This window comes from Triturus cristatus, chromosome 8, assembly GCF_964204655.1.
Source record: "Triturus cristatus chromosome 8, aTriCri1.1, whole genome shotgun sequence".
Taxonomy (NCBI): Eukaryota; Metazoa; Chordata; class Amphibia; order Caudata; family Salamandridae; genus Triturus; species Triturus cristatus.
Genome location: NC_140591.1, coordinates 20642827 through 20667768, shown reverse-complemented (window position 1 = coordinate 20667768; position 24942 = coordinate 20642827). Strand labels below are relative to the sequence as shown.

At 48.8% G+C, this 24942-nt stretch overlaps 1 protein-coding gene across 1 annotated transcript in view; it reads right to left on the bottom strand.

Annotated features, from left to right (window-relative positions):
• The window catches only part of PDE9A (phosphodiesterase 9A), a 427071-nt gene that overhangs the window by 287330 nt on the left and 114799 nt on the right, over positions 1–24942 (bottom strand). The gene's annotated exons all lie outside the window — the stretch shown is intronic.

Genomic DNA, 24942 nt, shown 5'->3' with positions numbered 1-24942 from the left:
GAACAGACCAGTTCAACCACTGAAGCAATGCTCGTCCTAAGAACAGACCAGTTCAACCACGGAAGCAATGCTCGTCCTAAGAACAGACCAGTTCAACCACTGAAGCAATGCTCGTCCTAAGAACAGACCAGTTCAACCACCGAAGCAATGCTTGTCCTAAGAACAGACCAGTTCAACCACTGAAGCAATGCTCGTCCTAAGAACAGACCAGTTCAACCACGGAAGCAATGCTCGTCCTAAGAACAGACCAGTTCAACCACGGAACCAATGCTCGCCCTAAGAACAGACCAGTTCAACCACTGAAGCAATGCTCGTCCTAAGAACAGACCAGTTCAACCTTAGAAGCAATGCTCGTCCTAAGAACAGACCAGTTCAACCACTGAAGCAATGCTCGTCCTAAGAACAGACCAGTTCAACCATGGAACCAATGCTCGCCCTAAGAACAGAACAGTTCAACCAAGGAAGCAGCCCTCGTCCTAGGAACAGACCAGTTTAAACACTGAAGCAGCCCTTGTCCTAAGAACAGACCAGTCCAAATACTGAGCAGCCCTCGTAGTAAGAACAGACCAGTTCAACCAAGGAAGCAATGCTCGTCCTAAGAGCAGACCAGTTCAACCACGGAAGCAATGCTCGTCCTAAGAACAGACCAGTTCAACCACGGAAGCAATGCTCGTCCTAAGAGCAGACCAGTTCAACCACGGAAGCAATGCTCGTCCTAAGAACAGACCAGTTCAACCACTGAAGCAATGCTCGTCCTAAGAACAGACCAGTTCAACCACTGAAGCAATGCTCGTCCTAAGAACAGACCAGTTCAACCACAGAAGCAATGCTCGTCCTAAGAACAGACCAGTCCAACCACTGAAGCAATGCTCGTCCTAAGAACAGACCAGTTCAACCAGTGAAGCAATGCTCGTCCTAAGAACAGACCAGCCCAACCACTGAAGCAATGCTCGTCCTAAGAACAGACCAGTTCAACCTCAGAAGCAATGCTCGTCCTAAGAACAGACCAGTTCAACCACAGAAGCAATGCTCGTCCTAAGAACAGACCAGTTCAACCACTGAAGCAATGCTCGTCCTAAGAACAGACAAGTCCAAATACTGAAGCAATGCTCGTCCTAAGAACAGACCAGTTCAACCATGGAAGCAATGCTCGTCCTAAGAACAGACCAGTTCAACCACTGAAGCAATGCTCGTCCTAAGAACAGACCAGTTCAACCACGGAAGCAATGCTCGTCCTAAGAACAGACCAGTTCAACCACTGAAGCAATGCTCGTCCTAAGAACAGACCAGTTCAACCACGGAAGCAATGCTCGTCCTAAGAACAGACCAGTTCAACCACTGAAGCAATGCTCGTCCTCAGAACAGACCAGTTCAACCACGGAAGCAATGCTCGTCCTAAGAACAGACCAGTTCAACCACGGAAGCAATGCTCGTCCTAAGAACAGACCAGTTCAACCACGGAACCAATGCTCGCCCTAAGAACAGACCAGTTCAACCACTGAAGCAATGCTCGTCCTAAGAACAGACCAGTTCAACCTTAGAAGCAATGCTCGTCCTAAGAACAGACCAGTTCAACCACTGAAGCAATGCTCGTCCTAAGAACAGACCAGTTCAACCTCAGAAGCAATGCTCGCCCTAAGAACAGACCAGTTCAACCACGGAACCAATGCTCGCCCTAAGAACAGAACAGTTCAACCACGGAAGTAATGCTCGTCCTAAGAACAGACCAGTTTAAACACTGAAGCAGCCCTTGTCCTAAGAACAGACCAGTCCAAATACTGAGCAGCCCTCGTAGTAAGAACAGACCAGTTCAACCAAGGAAGCAATGCTCGTCCTAAGAGCAGACCAGTTCAACCACGGAAGCAATGCTCGTCCTAAGAACAGACCAGTTCAACCACGGAAGCAATGCTCGTCCTAAGAGCAGCCCAGTTCAACCACGGAAGCAATGCTCGTCCTAAGAACAGACCAGTTCAACCACGGAAGCAATGCTCGTCCTAAGAGCAGACCAGTTCAACCACGGAAGCAATGCTCGTCCTAAGAACAGACCAGTTCAACCACGGAAGCAATGCTCGTCCTAAGAGCAGACCAGTTCAACCACGGAAGCAATGCTCGTCCTAAGAGCAGACCAGTTCAACCACGGAAGCAATGCTCGTCCTAAGAACAGACCAGTTCCACCTCAGAAGCAATGCTCGTCCTAAGAACAGACCAGTTCAACCACGGAAGCAATGCTCGTCCTAAGAACAGACCAGTCCAACCACTGAAGCAATGCTCGTCCTAAGAACAGACCAGTTCAACCAGTGAAGCAATGCTCGTCCTAAGAACAGACCAGTCCAACCACTGAAGCAATGCTCGTCCTAAGAACAGACCAGTTCAACCTCAGAAACAATGCTCGTCCTAAGAACAGACCAGTTCAACCACAGAAGCAATGCTCGTCCTAAGAACAGACCAGTTCAACCACTGAAGCAATGCTCGTCCTAAGAACAGACAAGTCCAAATACTGAAGCAATGCTCGTCCTAAGAACAGACCAGTTCAACCATGGAAGCAATGCTCGTCCTAAGAACAGACCAGTTCAACCACTGAAGCAATGCTCGTCCTAAGAACAGACCAGTTCAACCACGGAAGCAATGCTCGTCCTAAGAACAGACCAGTTCAACCACTGAAGCAATGCTCGTCCTAAGAACAGACCAGTTCAACCTCAGAAGCAATGCTCGTCCTAAGAACAGACCAGTTCAACCACGGAAGCAATGCTCGTCCTAAGAACAGACCAGTTCAACCACGGAAGCAATGCTCGTCCTAAGAACAGACCAGTTCAACCACGGAAGCAATGCTCGTCCTAAGAACAGACCAGTTCAACCACGGAAGCAATGCTCGTCCTAAGAACAGACCAGTTCAACCACGGAACCAATGCTCGCCCTAAGAACAGACCAGTTCAACCACTGAAGCAATGCTCGTCCTAAGAACAGACCAGTTCAACCACTGAAGCAATGCTCGTCCTAAGAACAGACCAGTTCAACCACGGAAGCAATGCTCGCCCTAAGAACAGAACAGTTCAACCACGGAAGCAATGCTCGTCCTAAGAACAGACCAGTTCAACCACGGAAGCAATGCTCGTCCTAAGAACAGACCAGTTCAACCACTGAAGCAATGCTCGTGCTAAGAACAGACCAGTTCAACCACGGAAGCAATGCTCGCCCTAAGAACAGAACAGTTCAACCACGGAAGCAATGCTCGTCCTAAGAACAGACCAGTTCAACCTCAGAAGCAATGCTTGTCCTAAGAACAGACCAGTTCAACCTCAGAAGCAATGCTCGTCCTAAGAACAGACCAGTTCAACCTCAGAAGCAATGCTCGTCCTAAGAACAGACCAGTTCAACCACTGAGGCAGCCCTTGTCCTAAGAACAGGCCAGTTCAACCACCGAGGCAGCCTTTGTCCTAAGAACAGACCAGTCCAAATACTGAATCAGCCCTCGTAATAAGAACAGACCAGTTCAGCCATGGAAGTAGCCCTCATAATAAGAACAGACTGACCCAACCACTTATGCATCCCCCATCCTAATAAAAGATTAATCTAGTTACTTAACCAGCCCTCATCCTAAGAAGAAACCAATCAGGTTCCTAAAAAAAAAATCACTTTCTTAGCAGCAGTTTTATTGCTTCGCATCGTATTTTTCAAAACATTGAATGACTGAAGCCCCGAGAAAGGTCTTTCAGCTCAATAATTTGGCCTTTGTTGAGCTTGTTAATGTTCTGTAAACAAGCATTACCACAATATACCAATCTATGAAGCATGTCATGTATACACTGGATTCAATGCTGTGCATAACTTTAAAAGAAAACACCATATCTATGGAACAAAGTCAGTTTGGATGTTAAGACTGCGTTTGCCAATCAATAAGTTCATGTCCATAAGATTAGTACTGATTTGGAAATGGTTGTTAGTTCTTGTGAAAAAGAACAATACTTCCAGTGATTGGGTGCTACCAAACTGTCTTCAGATTGACTGTTCTGTGGTACTCTAGAAGGATAGCCATTGCAAAGGTTTGATCACCATCCATAGCGATTCAATATCTCAAAATAGCGTACCCTAATAAATTAATATCGGCAAGCGCCTGCAGATAGCTTTCAAAAAACATCTAAGATACCGGTTCTGCTGAAGTTCTTGAAAGGTAGAAGTATCCCTTTCGTAACCCTGTAGTAACGGAAATACCGCCATGTTCTCATCATTGCAGCCCTACCTCTGTTGTCATATGTAATCCTAAACCTATTTATGCTAAAACATGAGAGTAGTTTCCAACACTGGAGAAATCTCTTCTCTCATTCAGTAGTTAACGAGGCCACACTACAATTCTATCACTAATGTCACCTCCCTGTGCCACTGGCCCTTCTCAGTGGTAGCCATGTTGCTCCGTCACTTGTTGAATGGAGGATGGCAGCCCTGACTAAGAGTGAGGTATCGAAAGGGGTCTATCTCTGCTCATTCCCAAACTGTGTGATCTATGGTGCACATTGCGAATGGGATGCTAGTTCATTTTAACCCACTAATGTCAATGGAGAGCAAAGAGTATAAGGTTAGTAACGCTTCTCGTTGTCCAGAACCAGAGGAAGATCGTTCTCCTACCTTGCAGCCAAGACCTGGAACATCCTGCCTCTCCACTTCAGGCAACCCCGTCGCTGACCCAATTCAGGTAGGACCTCAAGACCTGGCTCTTCGAATGATCCTCCACCCAATCTGTCAAGCAGCCCCTCTCCCCCAGCACCGTGAGACCCTTACGGTGAGTAGCCACAATCTACAAGCCCCCTGATTGATGGGCATACAATACATAAATACAGGGCACCTCTGGACCACCACTTCCTCCTAAAAACAACTCAATACCAACCATAAGATCAACTCTCATCCAGGAAGAAGACAACTCCCAAGCTCTAGAACAATCCTCATTCTGAGAGCAGGCACCCCAAGCCTCTAGGCCAACCAAACTCCCGAGAGCAGACAAACCTCACTCTATACCACTCATCCAACCAACGGCCAGCCAATCCCAATCACTGAATCAACCCTCATCCCGACAGAAAAGAAATCCCAACATCTAGGCCACTCCTCCAACTCTAGACCAGCGCTGGTCGTAAAAGAAAACCAATTAAATTAGTCGATCAACCATATTTCTAAAAGTTCTCATTCGAGGAGTAGACCAAGCCCAAGTCTAAAGCAGCCATCATGGGAAGAGCATGTCCACTCCCACCACTAGCCCATGACTCATTGTTAGAGTAGGCCAATCTTATCAATCTAAATGAGCCCGCATTCAAGGCGTACACTGGTTCTATCACTACACCAACTGACATTGAAACGGCCGACCAATCCTAAATCTAAGCAGCTCTATTTCTTAAAAAAGACAAATCTAGCCTCCAGAGTAGGCTTCATTCCAAGAGCAGACCAGCCTCGGACAGGACAGCCGTCCTCATCCTAAAAGCAGACTGACCCTAACCTGTACCACAGACCTTAACACAAGTAAAGATACGTCCCAACTCTAAGCTGCTTCCTGTGTGTTAGTTTTTTTTGTTGTCTGTAGGAGAGTAGGGTCTGCTATCCTATGGTCACCCCAAATTTGTGCTTTTTGCTTCACTGGTTTTTGACATATTGAGGCTGTGGGCCTGCCAATCAGACCCCCAGCCTGCTGTTCTCTCTACTAAATTAAAACTATGCACCCTAGGTGCATAACCAATTGGAAGTGGATCACCCTGTCAGCCCCTGTACCAGTGTACACTAGGTACCCAGGGCATTGGTGTACCCAAGGCCTGCCAGGGGCTGAAGCATGTATTATGCCACCCCAGGCTTGGCCTAACAATTTGACACAACTGGCTGATCACTCAGCTGGGGTAAGTTGGTGTAATCACCTCTTACTTAGGTGTAGTATACCTATACCTAACCTTAAATGGGACACCTGGTAACCTATAAGTCACTCCTATGGCAGGCCTTAACAATCCTGAAGGCAGAGTGCTTGGTTCCATGTGAGATGGTGCTCTGGCATGAGCTGAGCCTGTCTGCAGTGGTCGGAACAACTTCCTTCTACTGTTTCCAGATATCGTCATACCATATACTCTTAAGTGCATTATGAACCTCGCGGTTAAATGCTATCTTTGGTTTGGCTTTATCAAAACATGTCGAGTAAGGTGTCATACGAATTGGAATACTAACCCCTCGCCAATTCTGGCGACGGGGTTAGCATTCCACCCTTCTAGAGGGACACGACATGTACAGTACCTGAAACCCGGGTAAAATCAGACATAGCCTCAGCTCAACAAAATGGATGCTGCCACCACAGACACAAGTCTGCCCTCCTGCTGCTGGGAGTCCTTCCAGCTTGGGAGGTGTGGACAAAGGGTTTCCTGCCAGGGGAGGTGCATGCACCACCCCAGACAGGATTTTGTGTATTGGTCAGGTAGGGCTTGAAAGAAACCAGACATGCCTGTGGCTCACAAGGAGCCTCGGTGCATATGCCAGTTCAAACCGGTCCTGGGGCACACCAGTCCCGGGCCTGGGGCGAGCTGGACAAAGGATTGGGGGTGTAACCACCCCCCTTCCTGGTCCCACCCATAGGGAGGGACCTAGCAGGTAGTCCGGCCCCTAGAATCCGCTTAAAGGTAGGAGCTGTGTCCTAAGACTTCAGACATCCTGGAATCAACTTGAAACTAAGAAGAAGACGGGAACTTCGACATTCTGCTGCACAGAAGACTGAAGGAAATCTCCCCTGTGGTCAGGGAGTGACCACCTTGCTAACGCAAGCACCATCCAGCGAATCAACGTCTGCTTTGCCGCCGCCTCCCACCGGAGCCCGAGCCCAGAGACTGACAAGACCTGGATCTCCAGACCTCTCACCGCCCGATCCACAGTCCCTGAAAAGAGGAGACCCGTGGAGGCACCGAGACACGTGGAGCCAGCCATCTTGAAACGACCACGACAAGCTGACAAGTGCAACAACCGAGGCTCCCTCCAAGTTGTGCTTTGGGATCTGAGAAGCCCAACCCTCGAGCAGCATCTGCACCAAAGGTGAGCCCTCCAGCATCTCCACGATCTGCGTGGGGCCCTTCTGCATTTTGCCACTCGACGCGCCTAACCGGTTGCTGGCCCACTGGCTAGTAGCCATCTTGGCGACGAACTTTACGAAATACACCGCTGGTCTGGTTGCTCCAGACTGGCCCTTGCTCCCCTCCAAAGGAGCAGTCCTTCTGACCTTGCTGGTCAGAACCATCAGCTTATTTCATCTCCTACAACAATTGCTTTTGCCAAGGCTTGTTTGCTTCGATCAAGTTGCCGACACCGCCGACAGCGAGAGCCTGCGTGGGACAGCTCGTGAACCGACTCCTGGATGTCGTCGACCTCCAGGGACCACGTGGCTGCAGAGACAAGCTACACCTTTCTTCCTGTTTGCACCCGACATTGCCTGGTACCCACCTGGTGCCACGCTGGTCACTAGCTAGTGACTGTGAACACTGTCCCCTCTGCTTACAGGTCTTCAACATCTCCGATCCACTCTTGGATCCACTGCATCTCTCCCGAACTGACCGCCTGCAGCATCTTTATCTTCAGGCTCCACGGAACAGATAGAAGAAACCCGACGCACTTCGAGGCCTATGCACCCGCTTCCTGTGGGTGAGGTAAAGCTGGCACACCTGTGCCCAAGTGTAGTATTACATCTCTAGTGCCTGTGTTCCAAATCTTGAGTTCCTAGTCCATCCGGAAGATCCTCTTTGCAGTAACTTTGTACTTTTTACGCACCCATTGAAACCTATGGGAGCACGCGTGTGACTATTTGCTCTGCACACGCCACCCGTGGACCTCCTGGTCACTAACTGAAGTTAGCTCCTTGTAGGCCCAGCGATTCTAGAGGCCCTAGGCCTTTTCCCTTTTCTGTTTGTGGTACTTATACCACTATTTTAGTATATGGTTCGAGCGGCCACCAGGGCCTATCCATATAAAGTGCAACTTCTGTGTATTCTACTGTAATCTTGTTTGACGATTTGTGCTCCTGTGCTCATAAAGAGACTAGGGGTTACTTTGAGAAATAAAAACATATATATTTTGAATATATATCCGTGTGGTGTCCTTTCATTGGTATAAAAGGGGGTTGCATTTGGTAAAACAGCTGGCTTAACACGCTTCACGAGGTTAGCCTCAAAGACTGCTTAGCCTACGCTACCACTAGGGCAGCTAGTCCGAAAAGGTTGACTTACAACCACACCATAAGGGTTGCTTGGCATGGTACAAGGTGATCACTTTAACTAGTGAGCATCATATACCAGGCCAACTTCTCACAGACCAGTTCAACCACGGAAGCAATGCTCGTCCTAAGAACAGACCAGTTCAACCACTGAAGCAATGCTCGTCCTAAGAACAGACCAGTTCAACCACGGAAGCAATGCTCGTCCTAAGAACAGACCAGTTCAACCACGGAAGCAATGCTCGTCCTAAGAACAGACCAGTTCAACCACTGAAGCAATGCTCGTCCTAAGAACAGACCAGTTCAACCACGGAAGCAATGCTCGTCCTAAGAGCAGACCAGTTCAACCACGGAAGCAATGCTCGTCCTAAGAACAGACCAGTTCAACCACTGAAGCAATGCTCGTCCTAAGAACAGACCAGTTCAACCACTGAAGCAATGCTCGTCCTAAGAACAGAACAGTTCAACCAGTGAAGCAATGCTCGTCCTAAGAACAGACCAGTCCAACCACTGAAGCAATGCTCGTCCTAAGAACAGACCAGTTCAACCAGTGAAGCAATGCTTGTCCTAAGAACAGACCAGTCCAACCACTGAAGCAATGCTCGTCCTAAGAACAGACCAGTTCAACCTCAGAAGCAATGCTCGTCCTAAGAACAGACCAGTTCAACCACAGAAGCAATGCTCGTCCTAAGAACAGACCAGTTCAACCACTGAAGCAATGCTCGTCCTAAGAACAGACAAGTCCAAATACTGAAGCAATGCTCGTCCTAAGAACAGACCAGTTCAACCACGGAAGCAATGCTCGTCCTAAGAACAGACCAGTTCAACCACTGAAGCAATGCTCGTCCTAAGAACAGACCAGTTCAACCACGGAAGCAATGCTCGTCCTAAGAACAGACCAGTTCAACCACGGAAGCAATGCTCGTCCTAAGAGCAGACCAGTTCAACCACGGAAGCAATGCTCGTCCTAAGAACAGACCAGTTCAACCACTGAAGCAATGCTCGTCCTAAGAACAGACCAGTTCAACCACTGAAGCAATGCTCGTCCTAAGAACAGACCAGTTCAACCACAGAAGCAATGCTCGTCCTAAGAACAGACCAGTCCAACCACTGAAGCAATGCTCGTCCTAAGAACAGACCAGTTCAACCAGTGAAGCAATGCTCGTCCTAAGAACAGACCAGCCCAACCACTGAAGCAATGCTCGTCCTAAGAACAGACCAGTTCAACCTCAGAAGCAATGCTCGTCCTAAGAACAGACCAGTTCAACCACAGAAGCAATGCTCGTCCTAAGAACAGACCAGTTCAACCACTGAAGCAATGCTCGTCCTAAGAACAGACAAGTCCAAATACTGAAGCAATGCTCGTCCTAAGAACAGACCAGTTCAACCATGGAAGCAATGCTCGTCCTAAGAACAGACCAGTTCAACCACTGAAGCAATGCTCGTCCTAAGAACAGACCAGTTCAACCACGGAAGCAATGCTCGTCCTAAGAACAGACCAGTTCAACCACTGAAGCAATGCTCGTCCTAAGAACAGACCAGTTCAACCACGGAAGCAATGCTCGTCCTAAGAACAGACCAGTTCAACCACTGAAGCAATGCTCTTCCTCAGAACAGACCAGTTCAACCACGGAAGCAATGCTCGTCCTAAGAACAGACCAGTTCAACCACGGAAGCAATGCTCGTCCTAAGAACAGACCAGTTCAACCACGGAACCAATGCTCGCCCTAAGAACAGACCAGTTCAACCACTGAAGCAATGCTCGTCCTAAGAACAGACCAGTTCAACCTTAGAAGCAATGCTCGTCCTAAGAACAGACCAGTTCAACCACTGAAGCAATGCTCGTCCTAAGAACAGACCAGTTCAACCTCAGAAGCAATGCTCGCCCTAAGAACAGACCAGTTCAACCACGGAACCAATGCTCGCCCTAAGAACAGAACAGTTCAACCACGGAAGTAATGCTCGTCCTAAGAACAGACCAGTTTAAACACTGAAGCAGCCCTTGTCCTAAGAACAGACCAGTCCAAATACTGAGCAGCCCTCGTAGTAAGAACAGACCAGTTCAACCAAGGAAGCAATGCTCGTCCTAAGAGCAGACCAGTTCAACCACGGAAGCAATGCTCGTCCTAAGAACAGACCAGTTCAACCACGGAAGCAATGCTCGTCCTAAGAGCAGACCAGTTCAACCACGGAAGCAATGCTCGTCCTAAGAACAGACCAGTTCAACCACGGAAGCAATGCTCGTCCTAAGAGCAGACCAGTTCAACCACGGAAGCAATGCTCGTCCTAAGAACAGACCAGTTCAACCACGGAAGCAATGCTCGTCCTAAGAGCAGACCAGTTCAACCACGGAAGCAATGCTCGTCCTAAGAGCAGACCAGTTCAACCACGGAAGCAATGCTCGTCCTAAGAACAGACCAGTTCCACCTCAGAAGCAATGCTCGTCCTAAGAACAGACCAGTTCAACCACGGAAGCAATGCTCGTCCTAAGAACAGACCAGTCCAACCACTGAAGCAATGCTCGTCCTAAGAACAGACCAGTTCAACCAGTGAAGCAATGCTCGTCCTAAGAACAGACCAGTCCAACCACTGAAGCAATGCTCGTCCTAAGAACAGACCAGTTCAACCTCAGAAGCAATGCTCGTCCTAAGAACAGACCAGTTCAACCACAGAAGCAATGCTCGTCCTAAGAACAGACCAGTTCAACCACTGAAGCAATGCTCGTCCTAAGAACAGACAAGTCCAAATACTGAAGCAATGCTCGTCCTAAGAACAGACCAGTTCAACCATGGAAGCAATGCTCGTCCTAAGAACAGACCAGTTCAACCACTGAAGCAATGCTCGTCCTAAGAACAGACCAGTTCAACCACGGAAGCAATGCTCGTCCTAAGAACAGACCAGTTCAACCACTGAAGCAATGCTCGTCCTAAGAACAGACCAGTTCAACCTCAGAAGCAATGCTCGTCCTAAGAACAGACCAGTTCAACCACGGAAGCAATGCTCGTCCTAAGAACAGACCAGTTCAACCACGGAAGCAATGCTCGTCCTAAGAACAGACCAGTTCAACCACGGAAGCAATGCTCGTCCTAAGAACAGACCAGTTCAACCACGGAAGCAATGCTCGTCCTAAGAACAGACCAGTTCAACCACGGAACCAATGCTCGCCCTAAGAACAGACCAGTTCAACCACTGAAGCAATGCTCGTCCTAAGAACAGACCAGTTCAACCACTGAAGCAATGCTCGTCCTAAGAACAGACCAGTTCAACCACGGAAGCAATGCTCGCCCTAAGAACAGAACAGTTCAACCACGGAAGCAATGCTCGTCCTAAGAACAGACCAGTTCAACCACGGAAGCAATGCTCGTCCTAAGAACAGACCAGTTCAACCACTGAAGCAATGCTCGTGCTAAGAACAGACCAGTTCAACCACGGAAGCAATGCTCGCCCTAAGAACAGAACAGTTCAACCACGGAAGCAATGCTCGTCCTAAGAACAGACCAGTTCAACCTCAGAAGCAATGCTTGTCCTAAGAACAGACCAGTTCAACCTCAGAAGCAATGCTCGTCCTAAGAACAGACCAGTTCAACCTCAGAAGCAATGCTCGTCCTAAGAACAGACCAGTTCAACCACTGAGGCAGCCCTTGTCCTAAGAACAGGCCAGTTCAACCACCGAGGCAGCCTTTGTCCTAAGAACAGACCAGTCCAAATACTGAATCAGCCCTCGTAATAAGAACAGACCAGTTCAGCCATGGAAGTAGCCCTCATAATAAGAACAGACTGACCCAACCACTTATGCATCCCCCATCCTAATAAAAGATTAATCTAGTTACTTAACCAGCCCTCATCCTAAGAAGAAACCAATCAGGTTCCTAAAAAAAAAATCACTTTCTTAGCAGCAGTTTTATTGCTTCGCATCGTATTTTTCAAAACATTGAATGACTGAAGCCCCGAGAAAGGTCTTTCAGCTCAATAATTTGGCCTTTGTTGAGCTTGTTAATGTTCTGTAAACAAGCATTACCACAATATACCAATCTATGAAGCATGTCATGTATACACTGGATTCAATGCTGTGCATAACTTTAAAAGAAAACACCATATCTATGGAACAAAGTCAGTTTGGATGTTAAGACTGCGTTTGCCAATCAATAAGTTCATGTCCATAAGATTAGTACTGATTTGGAAATGGTTGTTAGTTCTTGTGAAAAAGAACAATACTTCCAGTGATTGGGTGCTACCAAACTGTCTTCAGATTGACTGTTCTGTGGTACTCTAGAAGGATAGCCATTGCAAAGGTTTGATCACCATCCATAGCGATTCAATATCTCAAAATAGCGTACCCTAATAAATTAATATCGGCAAGCGCCTGCAGATAGCTTTCAAAAAACATCTAAGATACCGGTTCTGCTGAAGTTCTTGAAAGGTAGAAGTATCCCTTTCGTAACCCTGTAGTAACGGAAATACCGCCATGTTCTCATCATTGCAGCCCTACCTCTGTTGTCATATGTAATCCTAAACCTATTTATGCTAAAACATGAGAGTAGTTTCCAACACTGGAGAAATCTCTTCTCTCATTCAGTAGTAAACGAGGCCACACTACAATTCTATCACTAATGTCACCTCCCTGTGCCACTGGCCCTTCTCAGTGGTAGCCATGTTGCTCCGTCACTTGTTGAATGGAGGATGGCAGCCCTGACTAAGAGTGAGGTATCGAAAGGGGTCTATCTCTGCTCATTCCCAAACTGTGTGATCTATGGTGCACATTGCGAATGGGATGCTAGTTCATTTTAACCCACTAATGTCAATGGAGAGCAAAGAGTATAAGGTTAGTAACGCTTCTCGTTGTCCAGAACCAGAGGAAGATCGTTCTCCTACCTTGCAGCCAAGACCTGGAACATCCTGCCTCTCCACTTCAGGCAACCCCGTCGCTGACCCAATTCAGGTAGGACCTCAAGACCTGGCTCTTCGAATGATCCTCCACCCAATCTGTCAAGCAGCCCCTCTCCCCCAGCACCGTGAGACCCTTACGGTGAGTAGCCACAATCTACAAGCCCCCTGATTGATGGGCATACAATACATAAATACAGGGCACCTCTGGACCACCACTTCCTCCTAAAAACAACTCAATACCAACCATAAGATCAACTCTCATCCAGGAAGAAGACAACTCCCAAGCTCTAGAACAATCCTCATTCTGAGAGCAGGCACCCCAAGCCTCTAGGCCAACCAAACTCCCGAGAGCAGACAAACCTCACTCTATACCACTCATCCAACCAACGGCCAGCCAATCCCAATCACTGAATCAACCCTCATCCCGACAGAAAAGAAATCCCAACATCTAGGCCACTCCTCCAACTCTAGACCAGCGCTGGTCGTAAAAGAAAACCAATTAAATTAGTCGATCAACCATATTTCTAAAAGTTCTCATTCGAGGAGTAGACCAAGCCCAAGTCTAAAGCAGCCATCATGGGAAGAGCATGTCCACTCCCACCACTAGCCCATGACTCATTGTTAGAGTAGGCCAATCTTATCAATCTAAATGAGCCCGCATTCAAGGCGTACACTGGTTCTATCACTACACCAACTGACATTGAAACGGCCGACCAATCCTAAATCTAAGCAGCTCTATTTCTTAAAAAAGACAAATCTAGCCTCCAGAGTAGGCTTCATTCCAAGAGCAGACCAGCCTCGGACAGGACAGCCGTCCTCATCCTAAAAGCAGACTGACCCTAACCTGTACCACAGACCTTAACACAAGTAAAGATACGTCCCAACTCTAAGCTGCTTCCTGTGTGTTAGTTTTTTTTGTTGTCTGTAGGAGAGTAGGGTCTGCTATCCTATGGTCACCCCAAATTTGTGCTTTTTGCTTCACTGGTTTTTGACATATTGAGGCTGTGGGCCTGCCAATCAGACCCCCAGCCTGCTGTTCTCTCTACTAAATTAAAACTATGCACCCTAGGTGCATAACCAATTGGAAGTGGATCACCCTGTCAGCCCCTGTACCAGTGTACACTAGGTACCCAGGGCATTGGTGTACCCAAGGCCTGCCAGGGGCTGAACCATGTATTATGCCACCCCAGGCTTGGCCTAACAATTTGACACAACTGGCTGATCACTCAGCTGGGGTAAGTTGGTGTAATCACCTCTTACTTAGGTGTAGTATACCTATACCTAACCTTAAATGGGACACCTGGTAACCTATAAGTCACTCCTATGGCAGGCCTTAACAATCCTGAAGGCAGAGTGCTTGGTTCCATGTGAGATGGTGCTCTGGCATGAGCTGAGCCTGTCTGCAGTGGTCGGAACAACTTCCTTCTACTGTTTCCAGATATCGTCATACCATATACTCTTAAGTGCATTATGAACCTCGCGGTTAAATGCTATCTTTGGTTTGGCTTTATCAAAACATGTCGAGTAAGGTGTCATACGAATTGGAATACTAACCCCTCGCCAATTCTGGCGACGGGGTTAGCATTCCACCCTTCTAGAGGGACACGACATGTACAGTACCTGAAACCCGGGTAAAATCAGACATAGCCTCAGCTCAACAAAATGGATGCTGCCACCACAGACACAAGTCTGCCCTCCTGCTGCTGGGAGTCCTTCCAGCTTGGGAGGTGTGGACAAAGGGTTTCCTGCCAGGGGAGGTGCATGCACCACCCCAGACAGGATTTTGTGTATTGGTCAGGTAGGGCTTGAAAGAAACCAGACATGCCTGTGGCTCACAAGGAGCCTCGGTGCATATGCCAGTTCAAACCGGTCCTGGGGCACACCAGTCCCGGGCCTGGGGCGAGCTGGACAAAGGATTGGGGGTGTAACCACCCCCCTTCCTGGTCCCACCCATAGGGAGGGACCTAGCAGGTAGTCCGGCCCCTAGAATCCGCTTAAAGGTAGGAGCTGTGTCCTAAGACTTCAGACATCCTGGAATCAACTTGAAACTAAGAAGAAGACGGGAACTTCGACATTCTGCTGCACAGAAGACTGAAGGAAATCTCCCCTGTGGTCAGGGAGTGACCACCTTGCTAACGCAAGCACCATCCAGCGAATCAACGTCTGCTTTGCCGCCGCCTCCCACCGGAGCCCGAGCCCAGAGACTGACAAGACCTGGATCTCCAGACCTCTCACCGCCCGATCCACAGTCCCTGAAAAGAGGAGACCCGTGGAGGCACCGAGACACGTGGAGCCAGCCATCTTGAAACGACCACAACAAGCTGACAAGTGCAACAACCGAGGCTCCCTCCAAGTTGTGCTTTGGGATCTGAGAAGCCCAACCCTCGAGCAGCATCTGCACCAAAGGTGAGCCCTCCAGCATCTCCACGATCTGCGTGGGGCCCTTCTGCATTTTGCCACTCGACGCGCCTAACCGGTTGCTGGCCCACTGGCTAGTAGCCATCTTGGCGACGAACTTTACGAAATACACCGCTGGTCTGGTTGCTCCAGACTGGCCCTTGCTCCCCTCCAAAGGAGCAGTCCTTCTGACCTTGCTGGTCAGAACCATCAGCTTATTTCATCTCCTACAACAATTGCTTTTGCCAAGGCTTGTTTGCTTCGATCAAGTTGCCGACACCGCCGACAGCGAGAGCCTGCGTGGGACAGCTCGTGAACCGACTCCTGGATGTCGTCGACCTCCAGGGACCACGTGGCTGCAGAGACAAGCTACACCTTTCTTCCTGTTTGCACCCGACATTGCCTGGTACCCACCTGGTGCCACGCTGGTCACTGGCTAGTGACTGTGAACACTGTCCCCTCTGCTTACAGGTCTTCAACATCTCCGATCCACTCTTGGATCCACTGCATCTCTCCCGAACTGACCGCCTGCAGCATCTTTATCTTCAGGCTCCACGGAACAGATAGAAGAAACCCGACGCACTTCGAGGCCTATGCACCCGCTTCCTGTGGGTGAGGTAAAGCTGGCACACCTGTGCCCAAGTGTAGTATTACATCTCTAGTGCCTGTGTTCCAAATCTTGAGTTCCTAGTCCATCCGGAAGATCCTCTTTGCAGTAACTTTGTACTTTTTACGCACCCATTGAAACCTATGGGAGCACGCGTGTGACTATTTGCTCTGCACACGCCACCCGTGGACCTCCTGGTCACTAACTGAAGTTAGCTCCTTGTAGGCCCAGCGATTCTAGAGGCCCTAGGCCTTTTCCCTTTTCTGTTTGTGGTACTTATACCACTATTTTAGTATATGGTTCGAGCGGCCACCAGGGCCTATCCATATAAAGTGCAACTTCTGTGTATTCTACTGTAATCTTGTTTGACGATTTGTGCTCCTGTGCTCATAAAGAGACTAGGGGTTACTTTGAGAAATAAATACATATATATTTTGAATATATATCCGTGTGGTGTCCTTTCATTGGTATAAAAGGGGGTTGCATTTGGTAAAACAGCTGGCTTAACACGCTTCACGAGGTTAGCCTCAAAGACTGCTTAGCCTACGCTACCACTAGGGCAGCTAGTCCGAAAAGGTTGACTTACAACCACACCATAAGGGTTGCTTGGCATGGTACAAGGTGATCACTTTAACTAGTGAGCATCATATACCAGGCCAACTTCTCACATTGGTGAGCAGCGGTTGGATTTGAGCTTGCTGTGTTTTACCATTGTAATCTCTTGGTTACCAATTGAAAGATCACATAGGTACCTGTAGGTACATATAAAACAAGATTAGATATACATAAGTAGCACACCCTGACTACAACTGCTAGATAGGTTTAGTAGGTAAACCCAAGTGTAGGTAGATTGCAACACATCCACCCACACTTAAGAGCAATGGCTGGGGCAGTGGGGTCCACTGTACCCATCTCTGTTGAGAGTGACCCCCAGAGGGCACCATCCATCTTTGCTACCCTTAATCAGAATGAGCTCAGGCATTTGGCAACTCTTAGAGGCCTTAAACAGCCCAAGAACCCTACCTCTGCTGAGCTCAGAGAACTCTTACAAAATGATGAGAATCAGAGAGAGCTCAAGAAAGCTTCCCAGTTAGCCCCCTTAGGGACAGGAACAGGAGGCCCCCCTTCTGAAGATGCTACAGAGGTACCCAGTTCCAATAGTCACCCCTTAGATGGCAATAATACCACAGAGGATGAGAGTGATAAAGGTGCTGATACAGAAAGTAGTGATGATGAAGGGAGAACTAGCCCAGTGCCAAGTGTTATACTTGGCCCAGCTAAACTAAGGCTATTGGGGACTGACAATGGGTTTACCCCATTGGATCTCCCCAGTGGACTTAACACAGGGCTTGGGAGGCAAAGGAATCGCTCAGGTGACTCCAATGCTTCTCATGGCTCTAGAGGCTCTCAAGGTCACTCCAGGAAAAGGATGACCACCCCTCAGAGGAGGGAACATGAGGCCAGAATGCAGGAAGCCCAGCTGAGGATCAGGAAGCAGGAGCTAGAAGTAGCCCTGATGGAAGAAAAACTGAACAAGGCTAGGCAACCTAGAGAGAGTGGGTCTATACCCACTGGTGGCAGCATTGCCCCTAAGGACAAAGATAGGGTCTTTGATAATAGGAACCTGTCTAAGGTTGTGCCCCCCTACAAAAGTGGGGATGACATCCACAAATGGATAACTGCTCTTGAGAGAGCCTGCAAAGTACAGCAGGTTCCTGAAGACCAGTGGGCAGCAATCCTCTGGCTCTCCTTTGAAGGAAGAGGCAGAGACAGACTCCTCACTGTTAGAGAAGAGGATGTCAGAAATTACAGAGTCCTGAAGAGTGTTCTGGTAGATGGGTTAGGCTTAACCACTGAACAGTACAGGTTAATGTTCAGAGACACCCAAAAGACACAGACTCAGGACTGGTCTGAATATGTTGAATGTGCCACTAAGGCTTTGGAGGGTTGGTTGCTGGGAAGTAAGGTATCTGATTTTACAGGATTGTATAATTTGATGATGAGAGAACAGATTTTAAATAACTGTCAAAACCAGCAACTGCATCAACACTTGGTTGACTCTGATCTGACCTCTCCCCAAGAATTGGGAAAGAAGGCAGACAATGGGTCAGAACCAGGGTTAAGCAAAAGAACCAGAACCAGGGCCAAGGGGGTGATCAGAAGAAAACAGACCAGAAGGGTGGAGATCAAAAATCTAAAGACCAGAAGTCTTCAACAGGGCCCCAAACTACTGCTAAGGAGGGTGGGTCCCAACAACAGTCCAAAAAGAAGAAAGAAGGTCAAAAGAAACCCTGGTGCAATCATTGCAAAAATACAACTCACTGGACTAGTGATTTCAAAAAGGGTGGAGCCCCCAACACTGTTGCCCCTAAGGCACCTGCTCCCAGTACTACTGTTAGCAGTGTTGGTCCCCAGACAAAGGGTGTAGTGGGAATCACTATGGGAACTGAAGGAGATTCTGACTTAGACAGAACCCTGACACAGGCAGTCTTGATCTGTGATGGGGACATGGATTTGTCCCTGACTGTGAGCCCCAGTAACCTGGGAAAGTACAGACAGACTCCTTTAATAAATGAAAAAGTGGCTCAAGCCTACAGGGTCACATGTGTCAGTGTCACTATGGTGACACCAGGCTTTGTGGACCCTGGACAGTACATACCAGGTGAGAACTACCTGGTGACCAATGCCAGCAATGCCACTACTTCACATAGTGTGGCAGTTGTTAACTTCTCATGGGGAGGGGTAACTGGCCTCAAAAGGGTGGTGGTTAGTGCAGACCTCCCAGTAGAATGTTTGTTGGGCAATGACCTAGAGAGTTCTCTATGGTCAGAAGTGGAGTACAGGACTCATGCAGAGATGTTAGGTATATCATCACATGTCCTTGCTGTGACCAGGTCACAGGCCAAAAAGTGCCTCACTGAACCTCAGGTCTTGGATCCTGGAACAATGGACCAAGCACCTACCAAGAAGAAGAACAGGAGGGTCAAGGCTGTGCCTTCCCCCCTGCCTCAGAGTGATGATCAGTCTTCCCAGGAAGCTGATCTAGAGGACCCTGAAGGAACTGTCCCTGAAGAGCTTGAACCTGATCAGGTTGAGTTTCTGGGGACAGGGGGACCTTCAAGGGCTGACTTGAGGCAGGCTCAGTTATCCTGTCCCTCTCTTGAACCCCTCAGACAGCTGGCTGCTGCTGAGGCTGCTGGGAATGCTCAAGGTACCCATAAAAGTGTATTGGGATGAAGGGCTCCTTTATTCAGAGGCTAGAGACCCCAAGCCTGGTGCTACCAGGAGGTTGGTTATACCTCTGCAATTTAGGGGCTTCCTTCTTACCTTGGCCCATGATATTCCTTTAGCAGGACACTTAGGCCAGAACAAGACTTGGGACAGGCTTGTCCCTCACTTTCACTGGCCTCATATGAATGAAGATACAAAGGAGTTTTGTCGCTCCTGTGTGACCTGCCAAGCCAGTGGCAAATCAGGTGGCACAACAAAGGCCCCCCTAATACCACTACCTGTGGTGGGGGTCCCCTTTGAAAGAGTGGGAATAGACATAGTGGGTCCCATGGATCCTCCCACTGCATCTGGGCACAGATTTATACTGGTGGTAGTGGATCATGCCACCAGGTATCCAGAGGCAATTCCCCTTAGGACCACTACAGCTCCTATTGTGGCCAGGGCCCTGCTGGGAGTATTCTCCAGAGTGGGGTTTCCTAAGGAGGTAGTATCTGACAGAGGTACCAACTTTATGTCAGGATACTTGACAGCTATGTGGAAGGAATGTGGTGTCAACTACAAGTTCACCACCACTTATCACCCACAATGCAATGGGCTTGTTGAGAGATTCAACAAGACCCTAAAGGGTATGATCAAAGGATTACCTGAAAAACTCAGGCGAAGATGGGACATCCTTCTACCCTGCCTTCTGTTTGCTTACAGAGAGGTCCCACAAAAAGGAGTTGGCTACAGCCCCTTTGAATTGTTGTTTGGGCACCCTGTAAGAGGCCCACTGTGTTTAGTGAAGGAAGGATGGGAGTTACCTCTCAAAAAGCCTAAGCAAGACATAGTGGACTATGTACTTGGTCTCCGCTCCAGGATGGCTGAGTATATGGAGAAGGCATCCAAAAACCTTGAGGCAAGCCAGGCCTTACAAAAAGCTTGGCATGACCAAAAGGCTGTCTTGGTTGAGTTTCAGCCAGGACAGAAGGTATGGGTGTTGGAGCCAGTGGCCCCAGCAGCACTCCAAGACAAATGGTCAGGACCCCATACAATCCTGGAAAAGAAGGGAGAGGTCACCTACTTGGTCGACCTAGGAACTCCCAGGAGTCCCCACAGGGTACTCCATGTTAACAGGCTTAAAGCATATGTTGACAGGGCAGACACGGGCTTGCTCATGGCTACAGATGAGGGACAGGAGGAAGAGAGTGACCCTCTCCCAGACCTGTTGTCTCAGATCCCTGAAGATGGCTCAGTTGAAGGAGTGACCCTTGGAGGCAACCTCACTGCCCATCAGCAGACTGAATGTAGACAGGTTCTACAATCATTTTCACATATGTTTTCCTTGATACCTAGTCAAACTGACTGGTGTACCCATGTGGTGGACACTGGTGACAGTCTGCCTGTAAAGAACAAGCTTTACAGACAACCTGACCACGTCAGGGACTGTATAAAGGCTGAGGTACATAAAATGCTGGAATTAGGTGTCATTGAACCCTCAGAGAGCCCCTGGGCTAGCCCAGTGGTTCTGGTCCCCAAACCTCACACCAAAGATGGCAAGAGAGAGATGAGGTTCTGTGTGGATTACAGAGGACTCAATGCTGTCACCAGGACAGATGCACACCCTATTCCAAGGGCAGATGAGCTCATAGACAAACTAGCTTCTGCAAAGTTTTTGAGCACATTTGACTTAACAGCTGGCTATTGGCAAATCAGATTAGCTGAGGAGTCTAAGGCCAAAACAGCATTCTCAACCCCAGGTGGGCACTACCAGTTTGTGGTGATGCCCTTTGGTCTGAAGAATGCACCTGCCACCTTCCAAAGGCTGGTGAACCAAGTCCTTACTGGGTTGGATGACTTTTGCGCAGCATATCTTGATGACATTGCTGTCTTTAGCTCCACCTGGGAGGATCACCTGATCCACCTGAAGAAGGCTCTTGAGGCTCTGCAAAGGGCAGGCCTCACTATCAAGGCTACTAAGTGCCAGATAGGGCAGAGTAAGGTTGTATATTTGGGCCACCTTGTAGGTGGAGGCCAACTTCAGCCACTGGAGAGTAAGATACAATCCATCAAGGACTGGTCTCCTCCAACCACCCAGACTCAAGTTCGAGCTTTCTTGGGCTTGACTGGGTACTACAGGAAGTTTGTTAAGAACTATGGGTCCATTGTGACTCCTCTTAATGATCTGACATCCAAGAAGATGCCCAAAAAGGTTCAGTGGACAGTAAGCTGTCAAAAGGCATTTGATGACCTGAAGGAGGCCATGTGCTCTGCACCTATCCTGAAAAGTCCTGACTACTCCAAAGAGTTTATTGTCCAAACAGATGCTTCTGAGTTGGGTGTGGGAGCTGTGCTGTCACAACTTAATGTAGATGGTCAAGACCAACCCATTGCTTTTATTAGCAGAAGGTTGACCCCCAGAGAGAAGAATTGGTCAGCTATTGAGAGGGAGGCCTTTGCTGTGGTGTGGGCCCTGAAGAAGCTGAGGCCATACTTGTTTGGCACTCACTTCAAGATTCAGACCGACCATAAGCCCCTCTTGTGGCTAAATCAGATGAAGGGTGAAAACCCCAAACTGCTTAGGTGGTCCATTTCCCTACAGGGGATGGACTTTACAGTGGAGCACCGGCCAGGTACTGACCATGGGAATGCAGATGGTCTCTCCAGGTACTTCCACTTAGGACATGAAGACGAGACTGGTCAAGGCTAGTTTAATGTCCCAGCGTTTGGGGGGGGGGGTTGTGTAGGAGAGTAGGGTCTGCTATCCTATGGTCACCCCAAATTTTTGCTTTTTGCTTCACTGGTTTTTGACATATTGAGGCTGTGGGCCTGCCAATCAGACCCCCAGCCTGCTGTTCTCTCTACTAAATTAAAACTATGCACCCTAGGTGCATAACCAATTGGAAGTGGATCACCCTGTCAGCCCCTGTACCAGTGTACACTAGGTACCCAGGGCATTGGTTTACCCAAGGCCTGCCAGGGGCTGAACCATGTATTATGCCACCCCAGGCTTGGCCTAACAATTTGACACAACTGGCTGATCACTCAGCTGGGGTAAGTTGATGTAATCACCTCTTACTTAGGTGTAGTATACCTATACCTAACCTTAAATGGGACACCTGGTAACCTATAAGTCACTCCTATGGCAGGCCTTAACAATCTTGAAGGCAGAGTGCTTGGTTCCATGTGAGATGGTGCTCTGGCATGAGCTGAGCCTGTCTGCAGTGGTCGGAACAACTTCCTTCTACTGTTTCCAGATATCGTCATACCATATACTCTTAAGTGCATTATGAACCTCGCGGTTAAATGCTATCTTTGGTTTGGCTTTATCAAAACATGTCGAGTAAGGTGTCATACGAATTGGAATACTAACCCCTCGCCAATTCTGGCGACGGGGTTAGCATTCCACCCTTCTAGAGGGACACGACATGTACAGTACCTGAAACCCGGGTAAAATCAGACATAGCCTCAGCTCCACAAAATGGATGCTGCCACCACAGACACAAGTCTGCCCTCCTGCTGCTGGGAGTCCTTCCAGCTTGGGAGGTGTGGACAAAGGGTTTCCTGCCAGGGGAGGTGCATGCACCACCCCAGACAGGATTTTGTGTATTGGTCAGGTAGGGCTTGAAAGAAACCAGACATGCCTGTGGCTCACAAGGAGCCTCGGTGCATATGCCAGTTCAAACCGGTCCTGGGGCACACCAGTCCCGGGCCTGGGGCGAGCTGGACAAAGGATTGGGGGTGTAACCACCCCCCTTCCTGGTCCCACCCATAGGGAGGGACCTAGCAGGTAGTCCGGCCCCTAGAATCCGCTTAAAGGTAGGAGCTGTGTCCTAAGACTTCAGACATCCTGGAATCAACTTGAAACTAAGAAGAAGACGGGAACTTCGACATTCTGCTGCATAGAAGACTGAAGGAAATCTCCCCTGTGGTCAGGGAGTGACCACCTTGCTAACGCAAGCACCATCCAGCGAATCAACGTCTGCTTTGCCGCCGCCTCCCGCCGGAGCCCGAGCCCAGAGACTGACAAGACCTGGATCTCCAGACCTCTCACCGCCCGATCCACAGTCCCTGAAAAGAGGAGACCCGTGGAGGCACCGAGACACGTGGAGCCAGCCATCTTGAAACGACCACGACAAGCTGACAAGTGCAACAACCGAGGCTCCCTCCAAGTTGTGCTTTGGGATCTGAGAAGCCCAACCCTCGAGCAGCATCTGCACCAAAGGTGAGCCCTCCAGCATCTCCACGATCTGCGTGGGGCCCTTCTGCATTTTGCCACTCGACGCGCCTAACCGGTTGCTGGCCCGCTGGCTAGTAGCCATCTTGGCGACGAACTTTACAAAATACACCGCTGGTCTGGTTGCTCCAGACTGGCCCTTGCTCCCCTCCAAAGGAGCAGTCCTTCTGACCTTGCTGGTCATAACCATCAGCTTATTTCATCTCCTACAACAATTGCTTTTGCCAAGGCTTGTTTGCTTCGATCAAGTTGCCGACACCGCCGACAGCGAGAGCCTGCGTGGGACAGCTCGTGAACCGACTCCTGGACGTCGTCGACCTCCAGGGACCACGTGGCTGCAGAGACAAGCTACACCTTTCTTCCTGTTTGCACCCGACATTGCCTGGTACCCACCTGGTGCCACGCTGGTCTCTGGCTAGTGACTGTGAACACTGTCCCCTCTGCTTACAGGTCTTCAACATCTCCGATACACTCTTGGATCCACTGCATCTCTCCCGAACCGACCGCCTGCAGCATCTTTATCTTCAGGCTCCACGGAACAGATAGAAGAAACCCGACGCACTTCGAGGCCTATGCACCCGCTTCCTGTGGGTGAGGTAAAGCTGGCACACCTGTGCCCAAGTGTAGTATTACATCTCTAGTGCCTGTGTTCCAAATCTTGAGTTCCTAGTCCATCCGGAAGATCCTCTTTGCAGTAACTTTGTACTTTTTACGCACCCATTGAAACCTATGGGAGCATGCGTGTGACTATTTGCTCTGCACACGCCACCCGTGGACCTCCTGGTCACTAACTGAAGTTAGCTCCTTGTAGGCCCAGCGATTCTAGAGGCCCTAGGCCTTTTCCCTTTTCTGTTCGTGGTACTTATACCACTATTTTAGTATATGGTTCGAGCGGCCACCAGGGCCTATCCATATAAAGTGCAACTTCTGTGTATTCTACTGTAATCTTGTTTGACGATTTGTGCTCCTGTGCTCATAAAGAGACTAGGGGTTACTTTGAGAAATAAATACATATATATTTTGAATATATATCCGTGTGGTGTCCTTTCATTGGTATAAAAGGGGGTTGCATTTGGTAAAACAGCTGGCTTAACACGCTTCACGAGTTTAGCCTCAAAGACTGCTTAGCCTACGCTACCACTAGGGCAGCTAGTCCGAAAAGGTTGACTTACAACCACACCATAAGGGTTGCTTGGCATGGTACAAGGTGATCACTTTAACTAGTGAGCATCATATACCAGGCCAACTTCTCACATTGTCTTTGTGTCTTCAGGGTCATGTGTGAAATATTATTATCCATCTAGAATGCTGATTTTGATCTCTTTGTCTCTGCTGAGACATGGACTTTGAGGTAGAGAGATCATCATGGTGGTGAACATAGGAGAGTAGATG